Source organism: Aquarana catesbeiana, linkage group LG04 (assembly GCF_042186555.1).
Source record: "Aquarana catesbeiana isolate 2022-GZ linkage group LG04, ASM4218655v1, whole genome shotgun sequence".
Taxonomy (NCBI): domain Eukaryota; kingdom Metazoa; phylum Chordata; class Amphibia; order Anura; family Ranidae; genus Aquarana; species Aquarana catesbeiana.
The window spans coordinates 382,425,471-382,437,912 of NC_133327.1; positions in this window are offsets into that span (position 1 = coordinate 382,425,471).

Sequence of the window (12,442 nt, forward strand, 5' to 3'; positions counted from 1 at the left end):
ATATATATATAAAAGTGTTACGGTGGCTGGACTTAACCAGCTTGCGGACCCGCCATATGTTTAGTTACTATGGGGGGGGTCCACATCCGCAAGTGGGTTAATGCTTTGCAAAAGAAACAAGAAAGGAAATTTTACACTATACACAGTTCACCCACACAAGCGCGTAATAGAAAGGTGGACTGGAGTGGACACACTGGACATTTACTCAGCACAATCCCAATCCTGTCTTTTATTATTTATTGTGCACCAAAAAAGCATACGTTTTTCTTAACAATAAATTTGGTTAATAAATAAATGTGCAAACTTTGTGCTACATGAAAAAATGTGCCTAATCCAAAAATTCCATTTGCATTGTTTCATTCTACGGGTTCATTCTACATGTGTTGATGTCATTTTCAGATTACAATTGTAGTTTAATTGTGGAACCCGTTTCTCTTCTCTTTTTGTTTTGCAGTTCCATAGCGCGTAAGCGCAGGCAGTCGGGGCGCAGAGGAAAGCAGGTATCTCTCCTCCCCCATGAGAAGGAGCTCTTAGCAGCTGTAGGGGAGGATGAGATAAGAAAGCTGCTGGCTCATCAAGGTTGGTGTCAGCATTGCATTGTGTGCAGGACATTTTTTTTGTCAACCATGCGACGCGACATAGTCATTTACCATGATGTGTTTGATTTTATTTAAAGATCGTCTCCAGGCCCAGCGCCGTCAAAGGCAGAGGGCGGAGGAGCAGTCCTCCATGTCATCAACGTGTAGTAAGTACTGTAGTAGTGACACTAATACAGTGGTTCCTTTTCCATTTGTCCAGCCTTCCATTGTTGATTCCAGTGTCATTGATTCTCACTCATGCAGTAACAGGTAGAGCCTCTGCGACGCTCTGTCAGGTAACGCAAGCGATTGCGTAACTTACGTAATCTGACAGAACGTCGCCGCTCTGAACTGAGGTGCCTGATCAGTGGCGGTGCACCTAGCACTCGCCGGCGCCGCTGGAACCAGGACAGGTAAGTGCCTCGTATTTGTTTTTTTTTTTAATGATTTTTTTCTAAATGGTGAATGCATGTCCCTGCCTTGTAGATAAACGTTAGTGACCTGCCCTGTATTGCCATGCTAATGGATAATTAATTTTATCTATTTACACTACAGTATATTTATTTACGTTTATTAACGTTCATCATTTCTCCTTTATAATTAGGCGTCATTCAGTCAGAGGGGGAGACTGAGGAGGAGGCTGAGGCAGCAACACCCACATTAAGTTAGTATAATCTTGCTGGTATCTGCTGAGTGATCATACATGTTTAAATGTTCTTGTACTAATGTGTGAGATTGTTGTACACTGCAGATTGTAATGTTCTTTTCTATCATTAATCAACAGCTACTGAGGCTGAGCAGGAGGTGGAGGAGACCTGCCCTGTAGAGGCTGCTGGGGATGCGGCAGAACAGCCAGACACGGCAGATCCAGGGAGTAAGCATAACTTTTTTTGTATTCTCCAGGCAAATATAGTATTTTAAATATGAAATGCTAATGGCATAACTTGTCTAGAATAGCTTGTGATTTATTCTGCAAGGCTTCGGTTTAGCGGGAATTATTAATTATATTAGTTCCCCTCTGCAGCTGATTTCAGTCTTCCTGTTAGCGTGACCTGTGATTGTTATTTCCTCAATGTCCCTGATCACACCACCTTCTTGCTGCAGTTCAGATTCCCAGTCTGAGCCAATCACTGTTAATCATTATGAATAACACAGCAGGCTGGAGGAGGTGTGTCAGAAAAGAATCTCCAGCTATTGGCTGGCAGTCCCTGGACATGTTTAATCTCTGGCATGCCCCTAATGCATGCATTAACACTTTTCTCATGATGTTATACCTGTTATACCTCCTAGCTTAGACCAGGAGTGAGTAACCTACCTAGCCTAGAACAGAAGTGGGGCTTAATTTATTCAACAATCAGTGGCCTTACAAAATTATCAACTTTAAAAAGTAGCCTGCTATATTTTATTAAACAACTTTTTATTAGGTCATCCCAAATGCAATGGCTTGAATGGCTTCTCTTTGGTGACTGTAATGTTAAAAGCTGGTATAGCTGATATGTTTTTCTGCAAGTGCAACTGATCTTCCATATTTGCCAAAGTCAGTCAGTCTGGATGAGGTAGATTAGTTAGCATTAGCACTTAGGCATCCATTACACCTTAAGATTTTCTTCAGCCGCCCGTGCGACCAAGCGGATAAAATCTTTGGAAGATTCCCCTTTACACTGCTCGATGTGTAGAGGGGAATCCCTTGGTACTCTGGCCGGGGAGGACAGAGTCAGAGTACAGTAAAGTAGTACTACACCTTCCTGCACAGCTCTGCAAACTTGGTATGACGCAGCGAATTGACACAGACACCACTATCTCCTACACACAAATTGATTAGGTGCATCTCACTAAATATAAAAATGGAAAACTGGTATGGAAGTGAAAACATCTCAAGATGTTACAGGATTGTCTACAAGGGCTGTGAGATCTTTGCCTTTATATAATGTTAGTGTGAAGAAGCCATGTGTATTGTATTATCTATCTATCTAATGTATTTTCTTTTTTTTTTTTTTCTTTTTTGTTTGTTTTGTTTATGTTAACTGATATATGTTAAATAAAAAAAAATTTGTTCAGAAATAATTGTTTTCTTGAGTTTTGCTTTCCTTGTTAGATTTGTGTGATGTTTATCTAAATGAACTAGTCCATATATTGTTACTAACTTACTAGAGGCCTTATAATTGTAGTTTTTCTACATTTAACCATCAGGCTGAACTTAGAAAATTGATGAGATTTCTCTCTACACTATTTCAATGTGCAAAGGGTAATCCCATGTATTGTGTCCAGTCATGCCGATCAGCTTTCCCTCCACCAGAATACACAGCAGATAGTTACAGCAGGGGTTACTTTATACAGTCCTCAACAGTTCACAGGACATAGGTTGCAGGCTTGCAATCATGAGGGCAACAGTTAACCGGACAAAGGTTCACAGGGTAACGCAATCACAAGGGGCAACAGTTCAAAGGGCAGTGTCATGGTTATGCAATAGAGTTTGTCTGTCAGCATACCTGTCTCCATGTGTTCATCTCTAGAGACCAGCTGACCCTCACCTGACTGCTTTTGTAAGCTCTCCTCTAGCATGGCTCCACCCCAGCTCCTATCAGGGAACCCTATATTAACCTGTGCACTGCAAGCCAGCAGTGCTGATCAACCATTGTGTGTTGGCTTTCGTGTGTACTGGCTGTGTTTCCTACGTCTGATTCCAGTTAACCGACTTTGGCCTGTTCTCTACTATTCCTGTCTGCTCTTGACCCTGACCTTTGGCGTGTCCCTGACCATCCCTGTTTGCCTGTGACCCTGAACCTTGGCGTGTACTCTGTTGTCCTTGTCTGCTTGTGGCCCTGACCTTGGCTTATCCCTTACTTGCTTGTTGTTCCAGCCTGCTGCCTCTTTCCTCTTCTCCTGTAGTCTCCCGTGAGCATGAGCTGTGAGACCCTGGGGGCCGCGACCTGGAGCCAGACTGCAGCGCAGTCCATCCTCACCACTAGAGGCTCTAGTGAACACCTGCTGGCTCTTAGACTCTGCGCCCTGGGGAATCTATGCTCTAGCTCCCAGTGGGATCTGTGTTAGTGATCCAGTAGACCTGCTTCCTGAACCTCCCAGGGTTCAATCCACAGCAGTCAGTCCTAGGGTCCACTACCTAACGGTGCACTTCCGATTCCTACAGAGTGCATCTGTCACCTAGCCTCAAGGTGACCTGACAGGCAGTCATCATTTCAAGGGCTTGAGTAACATGGCAGCAGGGTAGATTACTCACTCACACTGGTGACTTTGGACAATTGCAGATGGTCATGAAACAGGCGGAGGATCAGAGAGGGCCCTGGTGTCCCCAGGGTCAGAGATGGTAAATGAGAGGGGTCCTGGGCATCTGGATGCAGCTCAGCAGTGACCAACTAATATATCTTGCATAGAATCACGTTTCCAACTGTATGCTTCTTTGTGCTATGTTGTGTTGGTAGCATATTCTGATCCTTGAGTTGACAGTCTCTCCATCAAGAGGAACTTTCATGCTGTTGAGGTCATCTTTAATCATTGTCTCTTATTTCCAGACCATCAAACAAAAATGGTTAAATTAGCACATGTTGCTATTTGTATTTACAAAGACAGCAACACGTGAGCAGTAACGCCACGTCAAGGCTTCAACCCTTGCTACTGTCCATTCACACAACATTCATTCATGCAATCATGCACACTCTAGTCACTCTACACAACATTCATTACAAAAAAGGGTGATGGAAGGAATAAAGGGAAAAATTTGGATTGCTTAAAACAATATAATTCTATTTAAATCTTGGGGTCACACCAAAGTCAAGTAGACAACTGCTATTGTGTCAAGTGGGGAGAAAATAAAAAAAATGATTTTCCTCAACATTTGGATGGTTCCTCTGAGTCCCATCTATCTTCACTGTCCATTCACACAACATTCATTCATGCAATCACGCACACTCAAGTCACTCTAGTCCCATCTATCTTCACATGGTAACAATGATTCAGGTCTCACAAGTTAAGGGTAGGGTAACCCAGCTTGGGGAGGTTAAATTTGAGGAAAGTTATTTGTTCCATCAAATGGGGTGTTAGTTGTGAACTGTGTGGATTAAGGATATTCCCAGTAATAGAGAAAACTCTCTCACTTTGCACAGTGGTTGGAGGACAGGATAGTAGTTGCTGGGCAACCAGGCAAAGACCAGGCCACAAACTTTTCTTACCATCCCAATAGGTCAAAGGGTCCTCTGTAGGAAGCAAAGGTGCTTCATATAGGTAGGCCCTGACCATTTCAGAGGCACTGCTCTCCTCTCGATTACCTTCTGCTTGACCTGCATCCACCAGATTGTTAAGTGCCTCTATCCAACATGCACATGCTCCACTCTGTTGTTTTTGAGTGATGGTGCCAGGCCTTGGAATAGCAGACATGGCAGGTGAATCTTCCAAACCGGCCTCAACCGTCGTACATCTCTGTTGCTGCAATCAATTTTTGTTTCCAGTAGGAGAGGCTGTTGTCCCTGAGTGCCAGTTTACCTTTGATCCTGGGATCACACAGGGAAGCCAGCATGAGTTCAGGGCTTTTGTGGACATGGTCATTTAGCCGATCCTTTAAGTTAGCTTGTAGCTTTCTGATGAAAGACGCTACATCAGCATGAAGTGGGCTGCCACAAACAGGCTCACTGTTTTCTAGGAACGATCCCATCTTATCTATGAGATAGGTAAACAAGGGTATGACCTGTCCTAGGCTGGCATTGCTCTGACTCAGGTTTTCCATCACATTCCGAAAGGGTTTTAAGACATAAACGAGCTGCCCAATTATACAACAGTCATCACGTCCCAGTGTGAAATCAATCCCGATGCTGTGGCGGGATGATAGATTGTGGATGGCTGTCTTTTGCTCCAAAATGCGTTCCAGCATTTCCAGGGTATAGTTCCACCGGGTGCTGACATCTTGTTTCAGGCGATGTATGGGGAGCCCTGATTGTTCTTGCTCCTCCCTCAACACTTGACTAGCCCCTACACTGCGGTGGAAATGCCCTGCAATCTTTCTGCAAAGGTCCAAGATTTGAGCAATCTTGTTGTTTTTCTCCACTTGGATTGCACCCTTGACCACTAAATGCAGTATGTGTGCAGAACAGCGCACACTGACAAAAGATCCATCTTGGAGAGCTTTAACCATGTTTGAACCTCTGTCTGTCACAATGAACCCAACAGAGACATTGGTGACTGCCCACTCTCCAAACCAATTGGCCAACATTGATCTAATTGCCCGCAATATGTTGGCAGAGCTGTGTTGGTCATCGCGGACTTCTGTGTGGAGCAGGAAAGCTTGATAACCCTGCTGGTCTTGCGCTGCAGACCTGCTTCCTGATGGAGTTTGAACTCTTACACCAGTGCCACCACCAACAGGCACAGTGGCCTGCCACCAGTGTGCAGTCAAAGACAGGAAAGCGTGTTGACCGCTGGGAGCTGTCCACAAATCAGTTGTCAAATGAATTGTCTGACCCTCGGCTTTGGCCATTTTTTCCTTCAATAATCCAACGCACGAGCGGTATAGTGCTGGAATAATCTTTCTGCTGAAAGTTGTTCGTGCAGGAACAACGTATCGTGGAGCAAGGGCTTGCATGAGCTGTTTAAATGGCTCCCCTTCAATCATGCGAAAAGAGGCTCCTCCAACAGCAATGAATTGGCCAATGAGGCGGGTGATCTTGTTGGCCTGCTGTTTTGACATGCCCTTGGAACTAAAGCCAACAAAACTATCGAGGGTAGGCTGATGATGTCCTTGGGAGGATGAGGAGCCTGATTGGGTCTGCAGTGGAACTACTGCACGTGGACGGGTTGTATTAATTGAACCCTCTCTATTGCCTCCTGTGCTCTGAGTAAGTGGTGTGCTTGAGGAGGTACCACCAGTACAGTCAGAGTCCGTTATGCTGCTTCCTGCGCTACCATTTTCTTTTTCTGCCTCTGCCCGCAGTAAAGTAGAGTGGTGGTAATTTTTAAGGTGTAGGTTCATACCAGCATTGGTTAAATGACCTAACTTTTTACCCCTACTTACTTGCTTCCCACACAATTTACACTTGGCAAAGAACCCGCCTTCCAATGTTTGAAAGTATTTCCAAACGTTGCTGGGCCGGGATGCAGCCCCTTGACCCTGTAGATATCTATTTAGGGCTGATATAGCTGCAGCAGGTAGCACACCAGTGGTGGAAGCTGTTGCCACTACAGTTACACTCGGTGAACTAGAACTAGTGCTGCTAATGGGAGGGGTGCTGGGGAATGGGAGGTCAGTGATATTATCATCACAGGATTCTTCCATAATAACAGAGGGAGAAGGGGAGTTAGCAGCAGATGAAAAAAGTGGACTGCTACCTGTCCTACTCCTCACAGAATATCCCTCTTGCACTTTCTCCAGGTCAAGCTGTAAGTCTTGTGGGCTAAGATTGTATAAAACATCCGCAGTGTTTGGGGAAAGAGGAGCATCACATTCTAAATCATCTTCTTGGGCCAATGAAGAAAAAGTCTCACACTGTCTCTGCTGCTGTCTCCCTCAATTGCTCCTTTGGTGAGCTGGGCAGTGGCACTGGTAGTGTGATTGGTGGTGGTGACTGTAAAGGCAACTCCACTTTACTAGGTTTCTTGCCTATTCCATAAAATTATGCAGCCATGCCACCTGTAGAAGTGGAAGGAGGCACTGCACTGGCAGTGGAAGTGGCAGCAGATGTTGGTGGACTGGCAGGAAAAGTAATATTAGAAGAACTGGGGGTGGTGGAACTAGCTTTGCTGGTGGCACTGGCGGTGACACCCACTGCTGTGGACAGCATGCTGGTTGCAGCAGAAGTGTCAGAGGCACTAGTAGCAGAGACCTTGCCACTTTTTTTAGCAAGGTGTCCACCGCGACTGCGACCACGACCACTACCTCTACTAGCCTTCACTTTTACATTAGAACGGTACATTTCTGAACTTTACAGCAACTGCAAGTCAGAAAATGGACTGGAGTGGAGATAGGGTATATAGAATCTCAATCTTACTGCCCCTCCTCTTTGGTTACAATTGGCCAATAACCATCATCATCATTATTTTTATTTTACTTAATTTTTCTCTCTACGTCGAATCTTTTCTCTCTATGTCGAATCTTCTCTCTCTATGTCGAATCTTCTCTCTCTATGTCGAATCTTTTCGAATAATCTTGGACCACTATGGTGGATAGACTATAGAGTTAAGGTTAGGCACATTCGACCACAGGTTTGATAGACACAAATTGTTATTGTTAGCGTCATGTCGAATCTCCTATCTATATCGAACTGTTGTCACAACGAAAACGAAAATAAAGCATTTGTTTATGTCGGATCTTTCATTTTTCGGAATCTGCGCTTTCGTTATCGTTTGTTAAAATGATAATGAGAATACCTGAAATTCGGACGAAAATGCATTCGGACGAAAACGAATGCACATGTCTATTGGGTAGAAGACAAGTCTGGAGGAGTTTGAAGCCCTGTTGCTAATGTACACTCAGTGGTGTATTTAGGTTTTGTGCTGCCCTAGGCCTGACTAAACGCATGCACCCCCCTAATTTAAATACGACCCACCCCATCCTGCTGAGGCCACACCCCTTCCTGTTTAAGACCCACCCTATCATCTGTAAACAACACCCCTTCCTCTTTAGGCTTATTTGGCACCTTTCAGGGGGGAACGGGTACCTGTTTCTGACAGGTACCCTTCCCCACTTCCGGGAGACTGCGCTGTCCCCTCTGAAGTTTGCCCCCCTCCTCCTTCCTCCACTGGGCCATTCAGAAAGTGCAACGCGCTTCGCACATGTGCAGTAGGGAACCGGTCGGTTTCCCTTACCATGAATGATAGTGGCAAAACCCGAGAACCAATCCAAAAATCGGCTGAGGTCTCGACATCGCTGGATCCCTGGACAGGTAAGTGCCCTAATATTAACAGTCAGCAGCTACAGTATTTTTAGCGGCTGAGTTTTAATGCTATCACGGGGGGGGGGGTCTCACTGTGCCCATCAATTGCAGCCTCACTGTGCCCCATCAAACGCAGTCACTGTGCCCATCAAATGCAGCCACTGTACCCATCAAATGCTGCCACTGTGCCCTCAAATGCAGCCACTGTACCCATCAAATGCTGCCACTGTGCCCTCAAATGCAGCCACTGTGCCCATCAAATGCTGCCACTGTGCTATCAAACGCAGTCACTGTGCCCATCAAATGCAGCCACTGTGCCCTCAAACGCAGCCACTGTGCCCTCAAACGCAGTCACTGTGCCCATCAAAAGGAACGACTGTGCCCTCAAACGCAGCCACTGTGCCCTCAAACGCAGCCACTGTGCCCCATCAAACGCAGCCACTGTGCCCCATCAAACGCAGCCACTGTGCCCCATCAAACGCAGCCACTGTGCCCCATCAAACGTAGCCATTGTGCCATCAAACGTAGCCATTGTGCCCTCAAATGCAGCCACTGTGCCCTCAAATGCAGCCACTGAGCCCATCAATTGCAACCACTGTGCCCATCAATTAAAGCCACTGTGCCCATCTAATGCAGCCACTGTGCCCATCTAATGCAGCCACTGTGCCCATCAAACGCAGTCACTGTGCCCATCAAATGCAGCCACTGTACCCATCAAATGCTGCCACTGTGCCCTCAAATGCAGCCACTGTACCCATCAAATGCTGCCACTGTGCCCTCAAATGCAGCCACTGTGCCCATCAAATGCTGCCACTGTGCTATCAAACGCAGTCACTGTGCCCATCAAATGCAGCCACTGTGCCCTCAAACGCAGCCACTGTGCCCTCAAACGCAATCACTGTGCCCATCAAAAGGAACGACTGTGCCCTCAAACGCAGCCACTGTGCCCTCAAACGCAGCCACTGTGCCCCATCAAACGCAGCCACTGTGCCCCATCAAACGCAGCCACTGTGCCCCATCAAATGCAGCCACTGTGCCCCATCAAACGTAGCCATTGTGCCATCAAACGTAGCCATTGTGCCCTCAAACGCAGCCACTGTGCCCTCAAATGCAGCCACTGAGCCCATCAATTGCAACCACTGTGCCCATCAATTACAGCCACTGTGCCCATCTAATGCAGCCACTGTGCCCATCTAATGCAGCCACTGTGCCATCAAATGCTCCCACTGTGCCCATCAAATGCTGCCACTGTGCCCATCAAATTCTGCCAGTGCCCATCAAATGCTGCCACTGTGCCCATCAAATTCTGCCAGTGCCCATCAAATGCTGCCAGTGCCCATAACACTGATATACTTTATTTAATCATTGTACCTGCTGTCCTGGGGGTTTCCCTCGTGCTCCTCTCTCTCCTCCTGACGTCACAGCTAGATCCTGCCCCAGGGCTGAGGAGAAGATTCACTGCAGGAAAGCAGTGCAGGGGAGGGTAGGCGGAGCTTAAGGCTCCACCTGTCACCTGCTGCTTATGGGGGCGCGAGTGACACACGCCACCCCCCCGCATGAGCTAAAGCCCCCCCACCCGTCTTGCCGATTCCCAGCTCCCTCTGCCGCCTCCCGCACACTTGCAGCCCACAGCGGCCGGCTTTCTGTAGTGGCGCCGTGGTGTATGGGCGTGCTTGTCAGAGAGTAGGGGGGCATGAGATACACGCCTCCACCCTCTGCCAAGCACGCCCATACACAGTGGTCGCCGCTACAGAAAGCCGGCCGCCGTGGGCTGCAAGTGTGCGGGAGGCGGCAGAGGGAGCCGGGAATCGGCAAGATGGGTGGGGGGGCTTTATCTCATGCGGGGGGGGCGGCCCTTTTTGCCGCCCCCCCGCAAAGTGCCGCCCTAGGCCTAGGCCTTGTCGGCCTAGGCCAAAACACAGCCCTGTGTACACTAAAGTGTTCTCTTCATTGTTTTGACTTGTTTTGACTTCACTTCACTGTGGCAATGGATCTACCCTGGAGTAATGCTATTCTTGTGCTGGAGTTGGTCATAAGAAATATTCTGATGTAGGAAAACCTCAGGATAAGTTGCTCCTGAATTTTCAGTAACATATTAGACTGATGGTATGTATATAAAAAATACTGCGTTAACGGTTAAGATAAATGAGTGGAGCTGCAACTATAAAGTGTTATACGACACCAATCAGAATTTAAAAAACAAAAGTCATGCTAAAAACATGTGGAAAAACTCAAAGTGTTAAATACCACAAATCATAATGACAATAATAAATGTTAAATGAAATATTAAAAAGCAAAAATTAACTGAAAATATTCAAAGCAAATGTAATAAAAAAAACGTGCAAGTGTAGAGAAAGTTCAATTCAAAATGTCCATATATTGAGTGCAAAAAAAAAAGTACAAATAGTAAGATAATAAATATTAGTTGATGAATAAAAAAAAGTCCATGTTGTACAAAGCAAATCCCAAGGTGATACGTGATGACATTCCACACTGTAGTGATAAGTATAAAGATGAAACCTCCACCACAGAAAAACACTGCCGCTTACCTGAAAGCGATGGTCCCTTATTACAGGGGACCACGCTGAGCAGATGGCTGTAACCCCAGCCCGGGATCTCACAGGCAGGTACTGGATAACACAGCGTCAGTGGAGATCCTCACCATAAATCTCAGCAAAGCAATGTAGTCACCAGAAAAAAACACAAAGTGCTCCACATAGCGTAAATCCTTTAACATTTAATAAATTAAATAGAAGACAAATGGATACTTACAGATCGGCAAAAAAGTATAGGCAAAAACAGTATAAGAAAGCCAGCCGGCTTCAAAACAGCCCGTAGCTTCCGGGACTGAACGTGCAGTGGTGACGTCAGGATGTGGCTCCTCCTCCCTACGTCGTTTCGTCACTAGTGGACGTGGTCACGGGATAGACTGATGGTGCAAGATACAGTTAAAAGACAATAACCAATGAAAATTAAAGATGTGTATGTGTCATTCAGAAACTTAGCTCACAAATAGAGCAGTTGGAGTTACATAGGGCCTCCTTAGGAGCAGTAAACAACAACCTTGGAAACGTTTCATGGCATAATAACCTCAAAATATGAAGATTTTCCGACTCTATACTAGTCCAGGAACCAGCATCTCTGGTGAAAGGAATTTTAAAATTGACCTGGAATGGAACTCTACTAAAATATTGGATATTAAAAGAGTTCACGAAATCAATAGAATATTAGCCAGCAGATTAGGTCCTGAAAAGGAATTCATATATACAGCAAATTTCTTTAGTTTCAAGGGAGAAATTATAAGTAAAGCTAAAGAAGGGGGAGGGATATCATATACAAACTTGATTGTGTATCTCAAAGAACAATTATTCATATAATTTTATTTCCAATTACAAATCTGCTGCAAGGAAAGCATAACCCATACAGAGGGGCACTATAAAATGTATGCTGTATATTGTATACAAGATACCTATGCTTGTGGACCTATTTAATGTTTCTCAAATTAACGAAAAAAAAAGAAAAGAAAATAGTTGCAGCCCACCACACGTACCCTTGTACATGAATATGACTAAACTATAGCTGGAAAGAGCTGCACTTTCAAAAAAATAAAGTGCAACTCAACTTAAGTGCTCTGTGCTCAAAACTAGTACTTCTAGTAATGTACTAAATAAAAAAATAAAATAAATTATGATGTGTGATACAGAGTGTTGAAAAGGTATATAGAATGCTATATAGAATGCAGTTTACAATCCAAAATGCAAACAAAAATAGTGACCCCTTAATATACCGTATGCACTCCAATCTTCATATGTTAAAATATGTGGCTTCCCTAGGAACATTGGGCTGAGGTCCTTGCCCCTTTTTTTTTTTTCAATTTTATATCTTTATTCAATCATAAGACAAGTTCCAGTACACATACAGAAGAACAGGATAACACAATATCATTTCTCACAATAAAAACGTATCCTTATATCTATCTTGCAATAA